We start from the raw sequence: 27,170 nt of genomic DNA, 5'->3' as shown, positions 1-27,170 counted from the left end.
TTATTGATAAAACATTTTCAGATTCTTATTTATATTGTGGTAATATGAAAGTGCATGTAAAAGACCAAAAACGTATAGGTTTGAATTCATTAAGTCTAAAATTTACTACGAAAGCTTAATTGTTAAATATGCATTTTAGAATCTAAATTAGAAAAGGCCCGGATCAAAAACAAACTAAAAAGTCCGATACTATAAACATTTAGTCTTGTTAATCTATTGTAGCAAGTACTTCAACAAAGAGTATTAATTGAATTAGAAACAAGATTTTTTTTAAATTCTCGTAGTTTTTAACTGAATAGTTCATCATAATAATTCTTAATAACAAAACTAGTAATTAAGGTATACTTATAATGTTTTCTTTTTGTGTTAAAAAAAAATATACCAAGTTCTAAATAGTTATACTTAATAATAACAACTCAAGTACTTTAGTCATAACTTAGTTATTTAGTTTTGACTAACTCTGATTGTTTTATACAAAATTCGAACTGATGTAGCTTTGAAAAACCTTACAATACTATAATTTTTATAAAAAGAAGCTAAACATTTAACATGAACTACAAAAACATAGGAGTTTGGATGGAACATTGCTATCGATCTTATTTTGAAGTCAGTAACCTCTCACATCTTTACGCACTCGTGACGTTACGCACTCTCGTTTAGTTACGCATTTTAGAATACTATAAAATTAAAAAAATAATAATAATATGTTTTTACATTGCACAAATTTGATTCATTTTAAATTTTTAATGTAAAATATGTTTAAATACTAACAAACTTCACTATATCTTTAAACTTTATAAACTTATGTTCCTTGACCAATTGATAAACATTTAGTTATACCTCAGTATATCAGAAATTTTGTTAACAACAAGAGTTTAAATTAAAATTCTGAAAAAAATATGACTGTGTTAAATAATGAAAGTGTAGTGAAATAATGAAAGTTTAAAACACAAACCAATAATACAGCACTCTTTCCCTATACATGAACAAACATCTAAAAAAGAAATCTTATGAAACTTCCTAGCAAAAAGTAGCAGTGATACTTAATAGATATATAGTTCACGTTTAAAACAAATGATTAATTATAAATTGAATTTGCTAAGTAGAATGAAATATAAATGTTTAGTATCAAATAAATCACAAATAAATTAAAATAAACACTACTTATTATTGAAATTAGTAAAAATTTTAAAAAAAGTATTATCATTTTATATAAACTTAAATCCTTTTTTTTAATATATGTATAGTTTTATCTTTTGTTTTCATATTTATAAATAAATTAAACAAATTTTTGAAAAGTGAGAAAGTCTCCAGTCTGCTTTTAACTAGAAGCAATATCAAAAAACAGCCATTATAGTAAATATATTTGGTACCTCTCGTATCTTTACGATCTCTCGTATCTTTACGCAGTTTTTTCCCTGGACACAATGTGCGTAAATAAGCGAGAGGTTACTGTAAGTAATGTTTTTTTTGGTTAAAAGAACATTGTTTAATGCAGTTTAAAAAACTTGAAAATTAACTAACAATCATAAACTAAAACTATTTACGCTTGCAGTGAGCAAAATACTTTTATTACATAGTATTTTTTTCAGTTTTTTTAGACACTAGAAATAACTAAAATTGGAAATTGGAACAATCTTTAAATCGTAATGATAAGTTTTTGTTCGCAGATTAGAGTGATCAATTATTTTTCTTATGATTAAATTCTATGATATAGGCTTCTCATTTTTTTTCCTTTTATAAAAAAAGAAGTAAAATTAAGAATTTAAAGAAATTACCATAGGAGTTTTTGTTTAATATTCCAAGTAGTTATTGCATTTTTTTATTTAATACTGAGCAATAAAGTTTTTAAAATAATAATTGAAATAAGTGAAATATGTATAACGTTTCATTATTTTTCTTGAAAGCAGATGATTAGAAGTGAACTGAAAGTAACTTTAATTATTAAAAACGAAGATTAATATGAAATAATGATTAAGTGCAAGTATAAAAAAAACTCTACAAATTTTTATTAACAATACCTATAATTGAAATATATATTTTAAAGATTACAAAAACTACCGACGTTTTAAAAAATTCAAAAAAATGTGTTCTAAAATTTTCAATTGTAGGACAGTATACTTACTACAATAATAAACTATTTTTCTAATATTAAGTAAAATACCTTAATACTTTTTAATACTTTTTGCGCTTACTTTTATCAATAAGAAATAAATATTATATTAATACTTTAATAGCTTGAACAAATATTTATATTTGTAATTGTAATGTTTTATTTAAGTCCCTTTATAAAAACTGTTCGGATAGCTTTAACTTCAATTTTTTCATAAATTTTTCTAAAATGTCGGCTCACTTAGTTTCTATAATTCTAGTTAATTCCAATATAGTTTTTCAGTTGTTCTTAACTAATATTTAAAACATAAGTTTATTATTTTAATTTTAGTAAAATAATTTAAAATACATAATTTATCTCTAGGAACAGTAAAAAAACGTAAGCAGTTTCAATAACTAAAAAAGACAAAAATATATTAAAATTAACGTAATGATTTATTGTTATTTCACGTAACTGCTTTGAAAATATATAGTTTTTTACGATGTTTTTCATTTAAATAAAATTTTCTATATTAGTATGGTGGTTACAATAAAGGTAACTGGGTCAAATATAATACTTTCAAAGCAGAGTCGTAATTATTCATTTCTCTTAACGTATAGATACAAATGTGTTCATATAAAACTTCAATTAAACTACCTTTAATTTTTATATGTTTAAATTAAAATTAATAAAACATTTTTTCTCATGAATATATTTTGATAATCACGTTTATTTACAAACAAATCTATCTTCTTGTTAAGTACGCGTTTTTACTTAAATAAAAATGTGTTTAAAATTTATTTTTATATTTTTAAAATTTACTTAAAAAAACCTCATTATAAAAAAAAAAAAAATTCTCTTAAATTTTACTAATTTAAATTTCATTTATAAAAGTCTTACTGAAAACCAATACTAAAAGATAAAAAATTATTCTATTCTAAAAAAACTTTAACAAAGAATATAGCAGTTTAAAACAAAGAATAAATCGTTTACGACTTTGTTTTATGTAGTTTAGCTTAGTATAAATATTAAACTGCGATTATTTTGGTTTCAAAAATAATAATTTCTTTAAATTTCTCGAAAACATTTTTAGAGACCATATCTGAAAAAAGTAATAAATGTTTGAAAAAAAGCGGTTATAGATCTAATAAATAAAATTATTATAGTTTAAAATAAAATAAAATATATTAAACAACGTAACAAAAAGTAGCGCGTAATTTTTACATTTCAAAAATAACTTTAGCAGTATTTTAAAAAATAATAAAAAAAATGCAAAAATGAAATAATGTTTCGTATGTATATATAATAATAAAATGTAATATGTATATATTCAACCTACGTATTTTTTTTCAGAAAAGTTTTACTTTTTTAGTTTTTGCCAATTAAAAAAATAATCTGAGTTGGCGGAACTTGAGTTGACCGAATTTAAATAGTCGTGTGCTCTTAATTCACAAAAATTAAAACTTTACCGATTTTATAAAACATAAGTTTAAAAGCTATAATATATTTTATTATTTTTCTTCTCCAAATGATATTTTGTTAGTTAGCATATAAATAATTAAATGGTGGCTCTAAACCAGTTGCTTTCGCAGTAGGCCATGGTAATTTAGTTGTTGCTACATTGGCAGCTAACTTCTAACTGCAATTTAGTATTATAAAAATTCTTGTCCTCTAGAAAGTTAACACTCAGATTGTTTTAGTCAGTTTTTAGTTTGTTTCATGAGCTTAGTTTAAACTAGGGGTGGGTAACGTAAATAATTGACGGGCCGGATCCAAAAACATTAGTCCTCGGCACGCCGGAGCATTTGAGTAAGTGATCTACCAGATTCATTTGGATCCTTTTTTAGATCCGGATCTTTATTCAAAAATGTTATCCGGATCCGGCTAAATACTGATTTTATACAAGGCTTCGTATCCGAATAGAACTAATTTCAAAAAACTTGGATCCGGCTGGATGCTAATTGATCTGGTGTTTTAAAATTTTGAATCAATTAATTAATTACCAAGGTTCTCAAGTATAAAATTTTAAGTTAAGTTTTATTAAGTACTCATAATTCTATATTTATTCCAACTCTGGGCCGAATTAATACTATTTAGTTTTACAAATAAATAATTTACTTACTAAAAGTTAGTCGAGCCTAAGATCTCAAACTAAAACATTAAAAGTTTTTAACTATTCGAAATTATCTAATTTTGTTAATCCTCGGCTCGAGGCTACATCAACAATATTATTCAGAAATTGACTAACACAACAATATTAAACTACTATCTTTTAATTTAAAAAACTTATAAAGATTCTTTCAAAATTTTGTTAGATTGTAAACTCTTAATACAAACATGCACAAATAAATTTTCTAAACAAATCATACTTAAAGTTAATGAGATATTATTTTGAATATTGTCATCAGTTGGTCATCATTAAACTTAACCATTTAATTAATCAAAAATTCCTTAATCAAAATATCAATAGCAGAAAAGAGTGCAAACTGTAGTCCTAACTTGGAATAACCTACTAAAATGTAAAGTTGAGCAGTTTTACATAAAGTAGGTGTCAATGTTATTAAAGACTACTTTTCTTAACATTTATAAGAACTTCTCACTATACATCTGGCAAAGACATCAATTTTTTTACATGTCATTTTTTATGAAAATCTTTACGATAGGTAAGATCTTCAAATTTAGTTCAGCAAACAATTTTTTTGGATAGTTTGAGAAAGAATTAGTTTAACTGACTTAAAACAGAACAAGGTACTAAAACAAAAGAGTGTGTTTTTATTACTACAAAAATTAAAAGCCATTTTTAAAACATTTTCAGGTTAAATTCTTACAATTTATTTTGTAAAAACAATTTGAAAAAGGTTTTGATTAAAATTTAAACAACTAGTTTAAACGAAAACTGTTAGTTTTCATCTTCTTTTATTCATGTGTTTTAATCTTCAAAACCAACTGATAATTCGTCGAAAATGATATTTTATGTTGTGTAGTATTTTATTATGATTTCTTTTTGCATTATTTATTGTAAAAACACACTTTTTCATTATGACCCGAATTAAGTTCAACAATATTATAAATAATACTTGAAACTATAAGAAAATAGTTATTAAGTCGTTTTAGGTTATTTAACATATATAATTTAAGTACTAGTTTGGGATCGTCTTTAATGCAAGTTAAAGTACAAATTTTAATATTGAACTATGCCAATATCATCATTTAAGAAGGACATTACCAGTTAGCAACAGACCTTTTAGCCTTTTGATTTTGTGCTTAGAGTTGTTTGAAGATAATCATCAATAACAATTTAAATTTTCATTTAAAATGTTTAGCAATTGAAACCAATAACATTTTTTTAAATATTTCGCTTTTTATAACATAACTTCACGTTACAAATTATATAGAATACATTAAAAAAAATCAAACACCTTCAAAAAACTAGTAACTTAGTTACTCATTTTGCTGTAAATTTAGGCTTAATAATTGTTTAAACTGAAGCCTACATTTATAATGAGATTTTGTAATTTTTAGGCTGGCAAACAAAATCCAACATTTTAGCTTCTAGAAAACCAATTTATGAGTTTTGAATTGGTAATTAGCATAAGGTTTCTTCTTATCAAAACTTGTTTTGTTTTACTTATGCTTCAAGGATTTTAGAAGTCTTCTAACATTTGATTGAGTTATTTTTTTGTTCAAATCTTCTCAAAAATGTTTTATATTTTTTCGTAAAAACAGAACAACTAAACAACTATTGTTATCTGATTTACTATGCTTCGATTGAAAATAATTATTAGTTTTGATTTTATAACTAATCTTTTCAAAGATATCTTATTTGCACTTGAGTACATTGAGGGTCAAAATTCTTTTTTTTTTTCTGAGAAAAGTCTCATTTTTACACGTTAATTACAGATAAGCTACAAGAAAATCATCGGATAAATTGTTAGTCAGGGATAAAAGCATGATATAGCCAAAACTTGGACACCTATTTACTCTTTATAGATATAATATCGACTAAATAAAATTTTGCAACAACTTAAATTGTTTTTAAATATACATTCTTCAATATTTAGAATAAATGGTTAAATGTTTAGTTATTAAGTTAATTTTTTTTTCCTGTAACTATTTACAATAAATTTTTGAAAAAAATTAGAAGATTTTGACTAGATTTTGAACTGAAAAAGATGAAAAAATATTTGGATACTAACATACAAAACTTTAAAAAATACTTAAAGTATCAAACAAACACAGTCAGTTATAAAAAGAAAAAATCATGCTTAAACCAACTGTGTATATCATTTAAATTACTTTTTTATTCCGTAACTCTTTATTTCGTAGCCAGGTCCTGCTTAACCTCTCTTTTAAACCCAAAATAAAATAAGTTTTAATTTTAACTAAAAATAGTACTCATTCATATAAAGTAAAAGCACTTTATGTCTTAACATAACAACATATTTTGCTAAATTTATACTATATAGCTTAAAAAAAACAACATGTTTAGTTGTATTTTTATTTAATTACACGGGTTTTCAAACAGATGATATAAAAACAGATACATTTATTTATTTTGAACAAATTTAAGCAGCATCTGCTGGTTTTGGTAAAAACTGTAGAAATTTTTTCACCAATTCTTCATCATTGGATAGACATTCTTTAACCTGTTTTTTTTTTATAAACTTAAAGTTTAGTTTTAAACTAGAGCTTCATTTAATTGTTAAAAAATGTGCCTTTTAACTTTCGTTTTTTGTAAACATATGAGTTTATAAATTTTGGTACGACTTTATTTACACAGACAAGTAGCTTTAAAAGTTTGAATGTAAAAATATTTACTTCAGACCAAATTTTAACAATGAAATACTTATTTAGTTCACAAGTATCTAGAAGTGTATGTAAAACTGATATATTTAACTTAAATTATTATTTTTTTTTACTTAAAAACGATAATCTGTATCATGCAATCAGTTTAATAGCAAATTTTTAGCAATTTTAATTGAAAAATAACCTGCTGAAGTAACTGAGGAGCTGTTATTTTCTGTTCTTGGTAATCACGATTGACACTGAGAAAACGTCGGTAAGATTGAGGATTGTTTTTCAGCTTTTTCTAAAGTTGTTGAACAAAATTTAGTATAAATACATGTTTGTAAGTGATTTGTTTTATTTGTTTTTAGTTTTTTATGAATTAAATTGTGCAACGGAGACAAAAGGTGAAAAGGCAAAAGCTCTGGATTTAAAATAAATATTTGTTTAAAACTTTATCAGTTATTGTAATCAATTTAAAGTATTTATAAATCTTTAAAAAAAGTTAAATTTTCAAAAATATCAAGTAGTTAACTTTTATAAGTAATACTTAATCTGAGTTAGAAATTAGTTCTACAAACCTTAACTTTCATGACATAATAGAATGGAATATTCAAATATCCATGTGGAAGATTCACTTGTCGGTTCATAGTAATATTATTTTTTCTGTAAAATTTCTCTGCAATAAAGTTTTTTGAATATGCATTATATATTGTACTCTGTTGTACTAGAATATTAAATTAAAATACTGTAAGAGTATTGACACAGCCTTTCTATACAATTGCTACAAGAATATCAAGCACAAAAAAAAAGCTATTTAATAAAATAGTAATTGCAAATTAGCTAGGCAACTACATTAAATATATAATTTCAATCTCATAAAAAAAAATAATTGAATTATTGAGTTAAAATTGTAAAAAAAAGATTTTTTTATTAAGCTTAACTAAAATATAAAATTATAAAACTTTTAAAATTAATACAACTGTTAAATTTTATATCATTCTAAAGGTTAATAAAAGTAAAATGATAATAAATTTAGGATTAACTATAATTAGTATTTAGTTCAATAAATAATAGTTGTGAAAGCTAATTACTTATTTTTTCATAAGTTTAATTTTAAGATTAGGAAGCAATTTAGTTTCATTTTTAAACCACTAATATATCTAAAGCAGTACTCAATACTTAAATCTAAGTTTTTATAACTTAATTTAAAAATATAGTTCTTAATGGTAAAATCATATTTTAACTTTTTGATGATACTCTTATATTACAAAACTAATAGTTTAGCTACTGTTTTACACTTATATATAAATATATATAATATATATAATTCTCAACGCCAGAGTTAACTGTGGCCTTGTAGACGATGTTCTCTGAACGGCAATTACCCCCTCAGGAATTCAAAGTCAATGCGGCTGCGCTGGTAGCTGTAAATATAATTTGAAAGGGGTTAATTGCCGTTCAGAGAACATCGTCTACAAAGCCACAGTTAACTCTGGCGTTGAGACGAGGTTCTATGTCGGCTTGTGCTCGACTCAGTTTAGATTCGGATATGCCAATCATAAAAAAATCTTTTAAAGGCGGCATATATGAAAATGACACTGAACTTTCGAAGTATGTTTGTGGCTTAAAGCGCAGCGGCATTGACTACGAAATATCCTCGGAAGTAATAAAAAGAGCACAGCCTATAGCCGACGGCAATAGCCCAATATGTAGGCTGTGTCTCAAAGAAGCATCAGCCGTTGTATATGCACTGAAAGACAAGAGATGTTTAAACAAAAGAAGCGAGTTTGTATCGTCTTGTAGACATATAAAAAAGTCGCTTTTAAAGTTTGAAAAGTTTTAATTTCATCTTAAAATAACCTAATTTTCAATTTGCATCTTAATTTTATCTTTATCTCTTTCAATTATCTGTCCTAATATAAAGTTACTCACTGAAGTTATATGAATTTTTGCTAGTTTATTGTCTGTTGGTAGATTAATTTTTGCACAAGCCGTTTTGCATGAATTTTGATAGTTTCAAAATTACGTCATTATATATTTATGCAAAAAATTTTTTTACTTTCATTAGTGATTTTGTTTTGTGCATTATTTTAAACTTGTTTTGAAGCTGATGAGTGAATATTCACGAAACTCGAGTTCTTTGAGTTTTGCATCTTTAAATAAACCTTTTTATTAATAAAGCCCTCAAGATGGGCTCAGTGTGAAAGATTTAATTTATTAAGTTAAATAACTTAATTCTATATATATATATATGTATTAGTTTGCCAGCATTTTTATTAAGCGAGGGTAGTTGTTTTAAATAGTTTATAAGCACAATATTCTTTATAATATAGCCTTATCGATAAAAACGGTTGCAAATTGGTTAAACTTATTATTTGCCTAATTATTTTACACTTATTACTTACGCCGGATTGTTTAACTATTTGTCTCTACATCTTTAAGTTAAATTATTTTTATTAATTACATTGATACAAGCTTCAAAAAAAAACGTCATAGCTTATTAAAAGTAGAAACTTTATTAAATATTTGTTCAGTATCTAACTACCAGAAAGTCGGAAAAAAAATCGTTTTATAACAAGCTGATTATAAAATTAATATGAAAAATTTTTAATCAATTTTTTCAAATATGCCTTGAAATAACTTTAAAAGAATTTATTTAATATTTCATTTATCATAAAAATAAATTAAAGTTTAATTAAAGTTTAAAATTTAGACCACGCTTTTAGTATTGCTGTAATACTATTAGTTAATAATTGCTGAACTTTTAACACATCATCAAATAATGTTACATCTAAGAACAAGTAAAGTTTATTTGGTAGTAGTGTTTAAAAAAATCAATTTTGTGAGTTAGCTGATCAATTGAAGTTAGTTAGAACATGCCATCAAAAATTTGTAAATTTAGAAGACTATTTTTTAAGACTGATCCTTTTATTTTTTAACATGCGAATTTATAAAGTGTATGAGTTTTAAAATTCTCAATTTATTTAAATTAGTTATCATTTGCCAAAATTTTATAGCTTAAACTATATACCAAAATACGCTTTAAGGAATATAAAATGTATGATATATATTCAAAGAGGTAAACTGTTCGCGATACAAACAAATAAAGAAAAGTTCGCGATAGAAACAAATAAAAAAGTGTTTAATAAATAGTGTAAAAAAAAAACAATTTACTAACAATTTATACTCTCTATTTTAACTACTTAATTTAAGAATTCCGAAAACTTTTGTTTCATTCTACGAAATATTTCTACTTGAAAAAATAAGAAAGTTTAAAATTAAAACATTTTTTACTGACTATCTGTTTTTATTTTAATAAAATTGTTAATTTTCATTTTTAATTATACTGAAGTTTAAGAAGAGTTTTTTTTAAATATTTAAAATAATTCTAATACCTTGTTCGACTCAATTTTTTTATAAACTTATTGTGATTGTTAAAAAAATTAAGCTTATATAAAAGTTATTTAAATTTACAAATTTATCAAAAAGACATTAATCTTTCTAACGTTTAGCCTAAGAGATTTTTTAAAGTCAAGTAGTGAGTACTTTGGTCATGTTAAAAATAGTTTTCTTTAGCATAACAGAATTATTTTTTGCAAAGGAAAAAGTTTTAAAAACAGAATAAAGGATAAACGAAAGAGAGGACTACAAGCTTCAAAAGAAAGTCTAAGTGCTTTTATTTTTAAATTGTTACGTGTATAACTTTTATATATTTTTAATGATTAATCATAGCTAAAGAAAAAATTCTTGTGATTTGGCTTGTTGACAGCTTTAATTCTAGGTTGTAGACTGGTTTTAGTAGGTCCGAGACTAATGAAAACTTTATTTTATAATAAATGACGTATACTTTTTTAATATATGTAGGTAGTTTTTTTTTTTATTGATGTATTACGTCAAGAATAGTATTTTTTCTTAAAAAGTCTAGAGCAGGGTTTCCCAAACTCATTTTTTAAATTGCCCCCTTTTCAGAAATTTGAAAAAAAAATCGCCTTCAATGATTTTATAAAGTAATTTTTCTCTTAAGTATGCACTTTTTAGCCAAAAAAGTTGTGTTTATTGTTTAACTTAGTCTGGTTGTTCTTATGCACGCACTTTTGGCCTGTGTTTAAATTTATTTACAGGGCTTGTTAAAATAATATACATTTTCCTTTCTTATAAGCCAAGTAAAATGTATAAAAACACTTAATTATTAAAAAGTCTTGTGTAATCTGTAATCAATTCCGTTGAAATATAAATTGTTTTGAAATTAATGAAACCTTTAGGTTAGAGGTGGACAACTTTTGTAGTCAGTAAGTCAAATTTACTAAAAAATCCTTTTTAGTATCGATTTGTTAAAAAAAATTTACTTGCAGGCTGTATAATTTAAAATACAAACATATAAGAAAAATAAACAATTTAAGCAAAATTGTAATAAAATGATTTAGTACTTTTGTAATCTAGGAATTACTATTGTAAACTGAAAGCCAATTTGAAAGCGTATTTCAAAAAATTAAGTATAAAAAAATAAATTTTATTGGTTTTGCCCAATTAGTTTTTAAATTACTTAGCGGGCCGAAATTTGACTAGATCTGGACTGTACGCTTCCCACAAAAAATCTTAAGTGAAACCTGAGATTATAATAATTCCTCATATAACAAATTTCGGACATTTAGAAATTAATGCTAAGTGATTTATTGAAGCTGCACAACATACTTTAATTGTTTTATAAATAGACATACTCTAAAATTAAAATACCTGAGATAAAAAAAATACAAAAGAATGATCATTTTATTTTACACACAATAAAATCAATACTTAAACATCATTGCTGATCTAGTTTGAAAAAGTTTGACAGGCTGGTTGGTTATCTCACATAAAAAGTGGTTTTATAAATAGCTTCTATTAATGCAGTAAAATTTATTTCAATACTATGATATATCATAAGCAAGTTAGTTGTAAAGTTAAAAAGTTAATATTAAACTTTTTTAACTATATGTTTCGTAGTAGAACAACATGATATATTATTTTACTTAGAATGATCTATAAAAAACTAAACTTTTTTTCTAACAATATTTTTTTACTTTAATTAAATTTAGAGTAATATAAAATTAAAGTTTTACATTTTATTTTGTGAATAGCATTAGATCAATTAAAATAATTAAAGAAAATTATTTTAATTAGTAAAAATTTTGTTTTGGAACTGAAGCAGTCTTTTTGATGGCTTATTCAATTCTGTTCGAAAATGTTTTTTCTAGCTATTAGTCTATAATAATTTAACATAGGAAAATAGTGAAAAATTAAAAGCTAGGGTTAAACTACTAAAATGAACATCACATTTTGATTTAAATAAAATTTTGAATTAAAATTAAACAAAAAACAGTCGTACAAATCGTTATAAACTACTTTATATATAGTTTTTTCACTTTAATAAATCAAGTTAGAAAATAAAGTTGTCTGAAAATTTCTTTAAGTGAAAAATTTGAAGTAATTTCAAGAAGACACCTCAAATCTGTACTCTTTCAAAGCCATAATTCTTTTTTGCAATAAAAACTTTAATGTTAGTCAAGATTTTCTTTATTTATACAGATTTAACAAGGAATAGAAAATTGTATCAAATAAATATCTTTCAAAATAATATTTTAATCACTATGCTATTAAAACTTTTAGTGTAACATAACATGACAAGTGTAAACTACAAAATTAACCAATTCGAAACAAAACTATCAATAATTTTAAAACATAAACCATCTTATAAATACAGTAGACTTCCGCTTGAGTTGGCACTTTGAACGAAATCAAAAAGAGCAAACCCAAAAAATCATAATCATTTTTTTTTACCAATAGCAAATTTCAATAATTTATGACGCAATAATGCGTTGAATAAACATTAAATCTACTAAAACATAAAGTAAACATACATAAAAAAATATCTATATAAGCTACTAAATATAACAAAGATTTTTTTAATAATACTTAGTTAGTAATATACTTATTTAAGTTAATTTTAAGAAAATAAGTATTTTAACTTTAATTTAGGTAAAAAATGCGAACTCAAGAGGAAGTCTACCGTAATTAAAATTCATTAGGCATTAAGCAAACCTGTTGTAGAATTACTTACTTAGTAAAATTGTTATTATAAAAAGACTACTTAAATACAATACAAATATTAAATAAAAAATTTTTTTTTATCAAAAGGACAAAAATAAAACTTAAATAAGATAATGTCTGCTATTGAAGTCTAATCTAATCTTAAAGATTAGCTTAATGAACGCTTACAAGTTTTTCTATATCTGATTCAAAATCAGTTAAATAATACCTTAATTCAAGTCTTTACAAATATCTAGTAAGGTCTTTGGCTCAAGATTTTGATAACCGAACTGAAAGTTTTTTTAGTAACATACCTATAAAAAAATCTAAACAACAATCTAACGTCCTCCCAAATGACTGGATACTTTTGCCTTAGATTTTATTAAGTCCAAAAGCTTTTATAACCTTCTTTGTTAAAATTTACTACAAGTTCAAGGTCAGTTTAAAAGTCTAAGAACGTTTTCTGTAAATCAACGTTTACTTCAAAAAAATCTGCTTCGAAGGGATCCATAATCCACTTCAGGACGTTTAACTAAAAAACGTCAGACAACCGTTTATCGATATCACTTTTAAGCTGTTCCAGATGAAATAAAAATACTTCTACTTCACCTTCACTATTTGAAGTTTTAAGTTTTAAATACTTGCAAACTGTGAAAAATGATTATTTTTGAAATCTTTTCCATGCAGTTTAAGTTGGTTTCTGAACTGGTGACTTTATTTTTGACTTTTAAAAGATTCAAGTTTTTATCTTGCAAAGTTTTGTTAAGATCGTTGAACTTACAATAAAAGCCTGACATGTTAGTTATGTCTATTTTCCTTTTACTAAGATTTTTATTCTTTTCAGAAAATAAATAAAAAACAAAACTCATAAAATATATCATAATTGATTACAAAATTTTTTTAGTTCTTTTGAATAATTGACTTTATTATAGTCAGGCACTCATTTCTTCAAAAATTTTTCCAAGTTTTCCAAATTTTCTTCAGGTTATTTAAAGTAGATATTTTTGGATCCATTTTTAATTCTAAGTTTAGTTTAAGATAAAAGACTGTGTTAAATAGTATAAAAACATTGAAAAAATAGCTATAAAACTACTTAAAATGTGCTTTTTAATAAAAAAAAATTAATTATGTTTAAAAAAAATGATGATTTATATGATAGATTATTGTGTCAAATCGAAATTTTACTACTTATATGTTAAACTGTTAATTATTCCAGGTTTTTCCGATTTTTCAGATAAAGTACCAACAATTATAGTTTTATTTTTTAGTCTAACTAAGTGAGTTTTCAAAAAACAATTGGAAATATCATGAATTGATATTTTATAAAAGATAACATAGATTTTTACAAACCATTTATGATCCCAAATAGCATATATGTCATACATGGCATATTCCGATTATCTAGGACTCCTGAAGTTTTTAAATAAGGAAGAATGAATAAACTATGTTATTTACTTCAAAAAATGAGTTATAAGAACTTTTTTTACATTTTACGTCTACAAAATTGACATTTTTGTTTAAGTTTTACCTCAGGGTCAAATATTTTTAGCAGACTAAAATTAGTACAACAGCAAGATAAAAAGTCAAAACATTAATGACTGCCCAAAGTTTTAAAATCTTCCCCCCCTTCACCTCCCTTTCGCCCTTTAACTAGTTATCGCCCACCACCTTACTAAAATTTTCCGCAGGGGGCGATATTTCCCATCTTAAGAAAACTTGTGTAGAGTCTAGAAATATGAAAAATATTGTTATTATTCTTTAAAACTTTATTAATTCTTCTTTTTTTTTTAATATCATATAATCCTCGGTTTTTACTTACAATATTGAGTTGTTAAATGAAACAAACAAATCATTTAAAAATTTAAATATTCAACTAATAGTTTTTTTTAATAAAACTTGTTGTTATACTTTGGTTTTGCTTTTCTGGTCATAAGAAAAACTATATTAAAGTTGAACAAAGTAACTCAGTTCAATATTTTTCAAATAAAGTTAAAATTATTAATATTATCAAAAAGTTATCAAGCTAAGTTATTGTTTTTAACTTCTAATTTTGAATTAAGTTACGTAAAAAAACAGCTATTACAGTGCATGAAACATTAAAATAATTTATTACTTCTTTCTTCAAAAACAATAAAAAAAATAAAAAAACCATTTAAGTAAAAAATTAAAAACTAGAATTTTGAACTAAGAATGCCAGTAAAAAAAAGTCTAATTTATTAACAAAAAAACAAGCTTTATTCCTAAAGTATGCACATACTTAAAGTATTGCTATCTAAAACAAATAGTTAGTAAAAACTTCATGGTTTTTTATTTAGTTTATAGTCACTGCATTTTTTCAAATGCTATCAATATTTACTAAATTTATTCAAATTTTTAAAGTTAACAAAGACTGTTTACACGTAGTTTAAGTAGAACGCTTTGTAACAAATAACGCTTTAACTTTTACTACAAAACATCAGACGCATCTAACAATTTTCATAAAAACATTATTACAGCATTTCGATAATTAAAAATTCCTTCTTTGCAATTCCAAGCTCTTTTATAGTTTTACTTGAGGTTTGGAGAGAAAGCTGAAAGAAAAAAAAATAAAGTCAAAATTCAAAAATAGATAAAGCATAATAAACAAACTGATACATAATAAAGATAGGATAAGAAATTTTAGAATATAGTTTTTGTTAAATATTTAAATGCAGATTTTTTTATCTGTGTTACTAATAGTGTTTAAAAGCTATTTTTATAAAGATCATCCACATGTTTATATTGTTGCATTTAATTTCACTGTATGACATATATTAACTTTCCTCTCAAAATGAATTTCTAATTAACTTACAAAAAATACTTCCATGATCTTATTACTTATGACTATTTACAACATAAGATTAATATTTTTTAGTAGTTTTTTTGTAGATATTTAAGCTGAGAAGGAAAAACAACAACATACATTTTCTCTGGGGTGTTTAATGATGATGTACTCTCCCTTGTCAAATCCCAACGATGCAATAAAATCAGTCATTGTCTGCAGAGTGTCAAATGAATGTAGAAACTTCTCAATGACATACTTACCACTGGGTAGCTTAAACTTGATGATGCACTCCTGACATAGTATTATATATATTAAATTGTTTGGTTGTTTGTTTAGTATGGTTTTTCTATGTTTTCAATTATAGAATTATGTTTTGTGATTAGTATTCTACTGCAACAAAATTGTTTAGCTTAGTAATGACTTATTGAAAACATTATTCGTTAATGTTAAAACATTAAACTAGTACTTATTACGAATTTAAGAAGAAGAACGAATACTTTTGTTTAACTAAAAGCTATAAAAACCAAACTATAATTAAACAAAGCTCTATTTCAGATTGTAGGCTCATATTTAAATTTAATGTGTAATCTTTGTTAAGCTATAATTTTATTTTGTTTATGAACACTATTTATAAACATGTTTAATACTTAAACGGCAATGAAAAAAATACAGCTATCCCTATCTCATTTTTTAAGGAAGGATAACTTTAATATGTAATGCATTTAGAAAGCAATAAAACCAAAACTAACTTTTTTCTCTTGTGGAAGCTCGGCAACTTCAGCAGGTTCAAGCGACATTTTCATAAATTTTTTCAAAGGTAGCCAATCAGAATCCAAAATCATCATCGATTTACAATTGAAATATCTTTCTTTCACTTGAGTAGAAGCGCCAAAACTGAAAGTGTTTTCAGTTTTGTTTCCTTCTTTCACCTGAGAATCTATACAAGCTACTGAACGTTTGCCTAACACGCAGTCTTTTTTAAACTTAAGTGCAGACTTAGAAAATATTTTGAAATCAACACAATCTTGAACACTTTCCTCAACACTAACAGCATCTCCACTTCTTTCGGTTGATGATCTTCTGAACTGCTTCAAAGACGGATGATTGTGTTCTTTACTGACTGTTATTCCAGGAATATAGGTCGATAAAGGACTAGTCTTCTGAAGAGAAGCCCAACAATGAAGAGGTTTTCCAGTTGAGCAGTCTCCTCTGCACCTTGTTTTTTTGACAAGCGGCTCCTGATCTTTGAAACCTTCAGCAGGTCTTTTAGAGTTTCTTCCCCTACTATTGGCTTGTTTGTTAGGCATTTATAAAGTTTTACTGCTCGTGAACAAACAAAGTGCCTAAAGTGTAAGTTTGTTATTAAATGATTAAGAGCAACATACATATTGTGATTTGACTATTTTAAATATGAAACAAAAAAGACATATTAAAACATTAATAAAACTATCAGGATAAAATAATAGATAGCAAGTTTAACTAAAATTTTATTTTATAAAAAGTATCAATATATTAATTTATCACTTTTTTTATAACTTGTATTTTAGATATCTATAAGTATTAGTTGTAACTTAACAGATCATTACTTAATAAAAAAAGATATATTGAAAACACTATATCAAGGTTTTCAAACCATTTTTTTCATAAGGCCTTTAAAAGTAAATTTTAAGAGCTAAGGCCTCCATCAGCAACCTGACTCAAACAACTACCATTAAAAACACTTAAGACATTTTTTTGCCTTTCATCATCAAGTCAAGAATTTCAGTATGTTTCAAATTATGATCTTATGGGCCCCAAGGAGACCACTAGGCCCAATTTTGGAAACCCTGCAACACATTACTAACTTTATAAGGAGATCAAAACGAGTTAAATTAATAAAACAAAATAAAGAGTATTCATAAACTAATGAACTTAATTAAAAAAGGGTTGCCATCTTTTAAGTTAAAAAAACTGTTCTTAGCCAATTAAAACTGTCCTGGTTAATCTGTCCAGTTTTTTTAAATCCCTATGAAAACAAAACATTTTTGGTTTTATGAAAAACTGAATTGTAAAAAAAGTTTTGTTATAAAAAAAAATATTGCATCTAAGAAAAGTAAATTGTGTTTGTTCTATTTTTTTTAATGTCAAGGGACTTTTATTAAGTTGCTATTACTATTCTAAGTTTATATAAAAATAAACTATCATAAGTCGGCTATAGTTAAAAAGATAATTAAATCTGAGCCGTCTTTTGTCATCCTTAGATATAAGAACCTTGAAGATATATTGAAATATCCTGAGTGTGTTGAAACCCTGTAATTTTAATATTTTTTGTATGATGTAAGATATAACTTAAGTTATCTCCATCTAATTATATACTTTGACTGCTATAATCATAGTAATTTGTCTTCTACCATATCGAAATTATATTAAAAAAATTATTTAATTTTAAATTTTATTAGGTTTTTTTTAATATTTTTCGTTTAGTTTCACAAAGCAATTCAAAGACACACATATAAAAAGGACTTATAGTAATTAGTTTCTATAGTGTAAAAGAAATGATAAAAAGTAATCTTTTTAAAGAATTTTTTACGGATGATAAGTTCAGAATGTTTTTCACATAGTTTTTAGTACCTGCACTTATTTATACTTTTTAAAATTACCTTTATAATGTTTTAACTAGTTAATAGTTTTATTTATAAATAAGTATGCGGTGAAAATTATTTAATAAAAATTTTAATTTCAAGCAATTTTACTAAAAACACCAGTTGAAAGATTTAAAGAAACCTTAAGCTTTAAAGAAACGCTTTAACTTATTTTAAATTACAAAGGTACTTAGTTAATAATTAGTGTTTTTGTAGTATTGAACAATGATTATCATTTCAGTTCCAAGTACAAATGTAAATAATAAACACGAGCATGAACTTTTTTAGGAATTTTTTAAAAATGTCCAAACTTAAGACCCAATTATTATCCTTATATTAATAGCTAATTGAACTTTTTTTTTTTATTAGAGAACGGTACTTTGTTTTTAATTAAAATAAAATCCATTAAGTTGGGGTTTGTCTTTTTCAGTGGGACCCATTTAAAAATTTTGTGTATTTTTATTTATTTTTTATTTATACAAGCTTTATTCCAAAAAAAAATTTTTTTGAGAATATTTTTAAACATACTAATTAAAATTAGTTTAATGATGTTGTAAATGTTTTAACAATTTTTTTTAAACTTTTATTTACCAAAAGCCTGAATAAACTTTTCAGAAAAATTCTAATTATGTATGATTTTTGTTTTTTAGATATACAACTTTTTATGCAAAAACAAAATGTTTTTTAGTAAATATTATTTTTAACAGATTTGTATAGTTATGTTTTATAATTTGTAATATATTTTCCCCAGTTTATTGTTGCTTGTAAAATATATGATCCATAAAAGTTTTACCTAAATTTTAGCAACGTTACTTGAGGGATAACATTAACAAACTGGGGAAAAAAAATCACAACATCATAAAACATAACTATAAAAATTTGTAAAAAATAAAATTACTAAAAAATATTTTATTGTTGCAAAAAAAGTTGTATAACTGAAAAAGAAAATTGTGCAAAACTGCAACTTTTCTAATTAGTTTATTCAGGCTTATGGTATAAAAGTAAACTGAAAAAAAAATAAAACTTACAATCTCAATAAACTCATTTTCATAGTAATTAAAAAAAAAATTCAGAAACAGTTATTATTTTTAGAGATAAGCTTGTATAAATAAAACATAGAACAACACACAAAATTTATAAATAGGCCCCACAAGTCAAACCTCAAATTAATGGATTTTCTTAAAGACAAAGTACCGTTCTTTGGTATTAAAAAATTTTTTAATTAGCTATTAAGATAAGGAAAATAATTGGGTCTTAAGTTTGGAAGTTTTTATAAATTTCTTAAATAACAACCTCAAGTTAAGTTCATGCTCATATAATAATTTAGCTTTTAAAAGTTTCTGTGACATCTCTACAGCATGTAGCAACTAAATGAGAACAATTTACATAAATGGCTCTTAACTGATTTTAGGTACAGCATTAAAATAAATCACTGCAACAAAACTAAATACCCTTATCTTCGTAAATTTTAAAAGATTTATGTTGTATCAAGAAAATAAGGTATGTAAAAATAATATCTTAAACAGTTGTAAGCAACAAAGAAACTAGAAATATAAAGTTTTTACACCAACTGAACAGTGAATAATTATAAATTAAAATTTAATGCTTGAGTAATTTATGTGAGTTTAATAGAATAAATTGGCAAGTCTGGTAAGTATAAGTAAAATTTCCTCAAGCACTGCGTATAAAAGTTAGCTAAGTTTAGTACTTTTTCGAATTATTATTTCATGTAATTGAGTTTTTTTTTTTTTGTAAAACTGCAGTTTTATAAGAAATCCTAGGTAGTAAATATCCTGGTTAGAATTTTACAAAATGTTGGTGTTTACTCTGGTTTTTTTAAGAAAAACTGAGGCTTGTAGTTCAGTTTTAATTTAAAAACTAAAATGAAAAAAAATTGTAAAACGAATTCTTTATTTTGACAGATTTCGAGAGAATCATACTAAGGTATAAAGTTAATACCTATTTTTAAAATAGCTACAAATCTAAATTTATACAGTTCGCCTTTAAAAGGTTAACTGTAAAAGTTAAGAAACTGCTTTCTTAGTTAAAAAATTAAATTAGATGACAAACTTCATTATAAAATTTAGTCAGTTTAGTATTTTAGAAATGTAAAATAAGTATATCTACTTAATTTTTTACGTTTTAAGTTTTTTTTTGTCTTTTTTTGGCAGGTTACGATAAACAAGTTACAGTATTTAGGCTTAAATAAGGCAAACAAAACTAGAAAAAAAATTATAGTTTAGAATAAAACAGACTTAGTATTACAGATAATGTTATGTAATCTTTACAAAGACTAATATTTTGAAAGTAGTAATAAATAACTTGTTTAATATTGACAAGTCATACTAGTCAAATAATGAACAGTTAAGTTTTTTTTACTCTTAAAGTTCGTCTTGTTTATCCTATTAAGTGGATTTATGACAAAAATGTTTGATTTAAACATGTTTCCCTAAAGTATTCAATTACAATGTTTATTTTAATAAATATTTTAATAGTCTATTGAATACTCTTAGTATCAATTTTATATGCATTAGGCAGTTTTAGTTAGATTTTGATAATAACTACTGTAATAAACAAATATAAAACAAGGTGTAGTCAACTTTTTTTTTAAATTTAAGTTCCTCTACTTTAACATTTTTTATAATTAAATAAACAAAAATTGTCTGAATAAGCACAATCAATTCTTAGCAATTACTACTACTTAGACAAAAACTTTCAAAACTAATTTAAAATAATCGACAATAAAATTTGACAGAAATTTTGAAAACAATTGCCTTTACAATATATCGTATGACATTATTACACATATCCGTTTTATCACAGTTACAGTGTTATAACTTTGTTATGCTATATATCTTAGATACACTAACAACTGATAAATAGATTATTTGTTTTAATTTTTTTGATATTTTCATGTATACTTTGAATTCTGTCTTTTTTTAAGCGACAACAGAAACAGTTTTAAGGATAATATTTCAAATACTATTGTTTTTTTAAGGTACCATCCGTCCTTAACTTACACAAGTAGAAACTGCATTAAGGAAAATTAAACATATCTCCACAGCCAATTTAACTGAAAACTTTAATTTAGTTTAAAATGTAAACTTTTATCTCTTAAAACATAAGCTTTAAATCGAAATTCATTTTGTGATTTCAATTTTATAATAAAAGAGTTATAAGAATTGGCCGAAAGAAAGTTGCAATTAACACTTACTTCGATATCTAAATTAAAAGAAAGTTAGCATAGTAGATTTATAAAATGCTTGTTGAGTGTGGACTTAAATATTAACTTGTAAATTGTAATATACGAGCTAATACAAATTAACACCTAATTAAAATCTAAGTATTAAACACTTATTTATTATATTATAACATTTAGTCCTAAAACTGGTGAGCTGCCGCTTCCAGGCTAATAAAGCAAAATCAAAAGTCAGAGGGTCACAAAATACTTTTTAGCTAAAAATAGTTTTTTCAATATAGTTAATTCTATATAATTCAGATATATTTAGACCTTTTAATGTAATTAAGTACCATTTTACTTCAAGACAAACAAATTTTTTCATTATAAACTTTATTAAAAACTTAAGCGCTTTCGGAATGTCAAATTCCCTTATCAAAATGCTAAACACTCCCTATTTAAACAAACACAAAATAAATTGAGTGACAGACAAAAATTCGCCAAGAACATAAAAGCAGTATTTGAAAGCATCGGGGTAGAAGTACACATTACTTATAGATCAGAAAAAGTAGGGAAATATTTCTCACTAAAGGATTCAATAAGTCGCTTGTATCAAAGTTGTATTGTCTATAAATTTACGTGTCCAGGTGATCTGAACAACCAGTACATTGGTGAGACAGAAAGACAACTTTTCGTCAGAATTAAAGAACATGTGACTCCAACCAACAGTGCGGTATTTAAACATATTGAAAATTGTGTATTTTGTACTAATTGTAAAAACATTTATAATTGTTTCAAAGTTATTAAAACGTGCACTTCTAATAATGAATTATTATCTTCAGAAGTTCTACTAAATAGAAAATTCCAGCCAAATTTGAATAATCAGCTTGGTCCTGATAAAGGATCAAGAGTAACTATTAATACATTTAAATAATCCATTTTGTCTAAATTGTTTATAAAAATCCATTTTTGTTAATTACTTGTCGTTTTAATTAGTTGTGTTTTTTACAAATGATATAATTTCACTCAATTTATTTTGTGTTTGTTTAATTAGGGAGTGATTAGCATTTTGATAAGGGAATTTGGACATTCCGAAAGCACTTAAGTTTTTAATAAAGTTTATAATGAAAAAATTTGTTTGTCTTGTAGTAAAATAGTACTTAATTAATACTATATATAATTTCAGTTTTATAGTGGTAAAAATTAACTTTGATATAACTTTTAAGTGCAATAAATATAGTTGCCATTAAACTTTGTAAAACTCTAAACCGGTCAATTATAGTGTCGTTAGTAAGAAAAAGGTAAAAAACTTATCATATTGATAAGGAAACTATATAAAACTCTACTTATTAGATATAAACTCTTACATGCAATCTTTGTATAAATTTAATCTAAGAGTATGTAAATGTATAAATTAAAACATTTAGATTGGTTAGTTCTCTTTCCAAATAAAAAAACTTAGTAGTTTATATAACTAATTAGCTTTTTATCAAGTTTCTACTACCTTTGTTTACAAATAAACGACAAAAAAATTAGAGAAGTTTATTTTAATGAAAGAACAACGTTTACTTGTGAAATTTATACAACTATTAAAACATAAACTTTTTCCATGTACTAAATTATGACTTTTATAAGACTAAAAGTAGAAATTTTTACACATCAATTGTTGTCAGAATAAGAGGTCGTTTGAAAACAATGTAACCACAAAACCTTCAAATTTTAAAGTTTTATTCAATTACTATAACCAAAATGTCAATTTCCTAGTAATTTATATAGTATATCTATTAAAAACTAATTAATTAAGTTCAAGAAATTTGTCAACCAAAAAACATATTAAAAACTATCAACTGAAATTTAAATTAATCAACCTAATCCTGTTTTGCAAAATACTTTTTCCAGCTAAAAAGTTGTAGAAGACTTTAAATTTTGAAGGGCTTTACGACTTTGGTTACCTATCAGTAGTTTAAACCTAAGAGTTTTTGATTATTTCTTCAGTTTTGTTTATAGTCTCTTCCTGTAAACTCATAGAGGCAAGTTTTCTGTAAAGGAGCTTTTCCTTTGAAATTAAATTTCGTCTAACAACTTGATCTCCTGGATTAATATTAATTTTCCTAGTTGCAGCCTTTGCTTCTTTTTGTAAAGCTAGGGCCGCAATATTAATTTGCAGCTGTCTCAGCTTCCAGTCCAAATTCTGCTTCGATTTTGGACTTCTTCTGATAACAGAGTTTTTAATAGTAGCGCGTTTTTTATTAATCTTCTTTCTTGCATTGGTTATCACTGCTCTGTGATTTTTTGCACCACCTATTTTTAATGTCATTATTTTTATTTAAAAAACTGAAAGTAAAACATATTTTTATTTACAAACAAATCAAACATTTACACATTTATAAGCAATAGTCGTAATAAAAAAATTTAGTACTAAATTAAGTATAGTTAATTACCATAAAAGTTTATCATTTTCTTTAAAAATGGCCTATTAAACAAAAATAAAATTTCAAGGTAAATAGTTTAAGAAAATATCTTTTGGTTGTTGAGGTACAGATGTTTTACAGAATGACTACATGGATACAGTTTTATAACCAAATACATGTAACAAATTTATTTTTCTTAAAATAGTTTTAACTACTAGTGTTCTACATTTTATCATAAGAAAAATTATTAAGAGTTAAAGTATATTTTATATGATACAAAAACCACTACTTATTTGATTTGAAAATATTAATCTAGTTCAATACTTAAAATTTTAGTATTTGGTTTGCATATAATTTAATCTAAATGTTAAGTGTTCAGTGATACACTATAAAATGTTTTAAATTATTAAGAAGAAAAGCTGTATAAAAGTACAATTAAAAGTACAATTTTCTTTATAATTTTAATTGTTAATTTTTTTTTGCTATTTCAATTGTAAACAAGACAAATTTATAACGTTTAACATAAACAGTAAAACAATTTTATTTTGAAGTTTATTTTATTTCAAAGACTAGAATTGTACAACCATAAACAAACATAGCATTGTTTTAAGATTCTTTTTTTTATTGATAAAAAGAACTTAACATGGTTGCCACTGATCAAGCTGAAAAAAATTTCCTGACTTTTCCTGACTTTTTCCTGACTTTTTACCAAAATTTTCCTGACTTTTCTAAATCAAATTCTTAAATTAAACTTATTTTAAAGTACATAATCTAACACTTGAAACTATATAAAGCTGTTCAACATGTTAATAGAAAAGTTTTGCAGTTTTATAAAGGATATTTTACTAATTAAATTAGATGAAGGCATTAGAAAAAAAATTAATTAATTTTGCAAATTTCTAGGAAAATTTTGGAAAATTTTACTGACTTTAAAGGACTTTTAATTAATTTTTACCATTTGAAGGCTTTGGAAAATAAGGAATTTTGTAAATTTAAACTGACAAAATCTGACTTTTTTTTTTATTATACCAAATTTCCTGACTTTTCCTAACTTTTTTCAAAACCCCTCGTTTTTCCTGACTTTTCCTGACTTTTGTCATTTTTTAAAATTTTTCCTGACTTTTCCTGATTTTCTGACTTTTCCTGACCGAGTGGCAACCCTGACTTAATAATGCATATTTTAGAACAATCTTTAAAACTGTTTTGATGTTGATCTTTATATCTTTTATTATTTCTTTTCTACCAGTTTATACTTTTTCACCTTTGCCTATGGCTAACCTGTATGACCTAGTTGTTAAATTTCTATGAGCAAATTGCCAAACTATAAGCATGATATCTTAAACTAAAACACACTTCCATTTGTTCTGTGTTTAATGCTTATAATTTCTAGAACTCTGGATAACCTGTACTAAACCAAAAGTAAAAATTAGTTACATCAAACAAACTTAAGTCAGTAAGTCTTAGTTAATAGAATAATTAAAATAACACTTTTACTAAAAGTTGATAATTAATTAATGCCATCAAGTTTAAAAAATTTAAAATAACAAATAATGACAAGGATTATAGACCACACAACTAATCTAAAGTTCAGAAAAAAAAACAAACTAGTTTTGCTAACACAGATTTACAACCTAAATTAAAAATCAAATTAGCCTTAGTTTGACTGAGTTAGTCTGAGCCAGCCTGAATTAAGATGAAAAAAAAATCTAGCCTGACTTTTTCACAAAAAGTTCAAACTAGCTTATTAAACCTGAGTAGCCTAAATTTTTAGCAATCTTAAATCAGGTAAAATTACACATATTATTTATTACTTACTTTTATATTAATTTTTATTGCAATAATCTAGTATAATACATTATGTGTTTTAATACTATTTATATTTAGAATTAAGTTACATTTTTAAATACGTTTAATATTTTATAATAAAAGCCATAGAAAGGCAAAGTTTAATATTTGCACTAGGTAAATAATACTAATTTGCAAGAATTTTCATCAACATAATTTGATATAATGCTGATTTAAACAGTACAAAATATAATCAATAGGGCAAAATAAATTTTCAAATAATTTTTAAAACTAAATAAAGTTTAGTAAACACTTAAAACAAATATGCCAAAATATTAAAGTTTCATTTATTATAGGGTTACTTTATGTAACTTGGGTTTTTTTTAATATTCAGCTTATGCGTTTTTACCATTAAATATTTTCAATTACAGCATCTGTAGAGGTTTTAGATTCAGCTTTACATTTTGAGATAATATTTTCAAAAATATTGGTTATGTAGTGTAGCAATGTACATTCAATTAACTAAGAATAACAAATAAATATCAATTAGTTTCAAAACTAAGAAGTGAATTCAGCCTATTAAAGAAATTATTAGCAAACTACTTCTTACACTTAATAGCATAATATATCATAAATTTTATCATATTTTCTCTTGATTTTGCAAATGAAAATTATTATTCTAACAACAACTTGTTTATTTTAAATAATATTAATGCAGTTCTACTAATTTCTATTTAATATTTTAAATACATATTAAAATTTACTAAATTTTATAAAGAGAAAAATTATCTGATAAAAAACTTATACTAAATCAATTTTTGACAAACAAAGTAACTTAATTGTCTACTCCTTTCTGTTTTAACTCTGAATTGTTTTTACTAAAATATTAAAATAAATTTGGAATAACTTTGTTTAGTTATTAATGCAAACTTATGTATTTAAAGTTTTTAAAATTTTATGGTAAATTGTTAATTATATTGAAAAACAACTCATATATAAGCTCATGTTTTTCAAAAAAAAATTCATATTTTTTCTGTAAAAATATAGCTTTTAAACAATAAAACTGTTAAAATAAATTTAATTGTGTAATAAAAATGCTAAAATATATATCAGTCTGTAAAACAAGTTAAAAAAAACTTTAAAACACAAAAACAATATTATCAGACTATCTTGTAGCTGTAACTTTATTATATGTTTCAACATAATGTTCTTATGGCTATCTAAAAAAATCAAATAAAATAATTCTAATGTATACTTTACCACACTTGTTTATAAACTATATATTCTTTTAAAACAAGTTTGGGATTTTTGGGTATCAAGCTACAAAACAAGCCTAAACGTAACTGGTGTGTTTTAGTTCTAAATGCAGAAAATTAACTGATTTAAGTTTAAACACAAGCGTTTAGCGCTAATGAGAAGTAAATAA

The sequence above is a fragment of the Thalia democratica genome, chromosome 1 (genome assembly GCF_965202585.1).
Source record: "Thalia democratica chromosome 1, ktThaDemo2.hap1.1, whole genome shotgun sequence".
In the NCBI taxonomy this organism is placed as follows: domain Eukaryota; kingdom Metazoa; phylum Chordata; class Thaliacea; order Salpida; family Salpidae; genus Thalia; species Thalia democratica.
The sequence above is the reverse complement of the archived record's forward strand: the minus strand, read 5'-3'. Positions refer to the sequence as shown.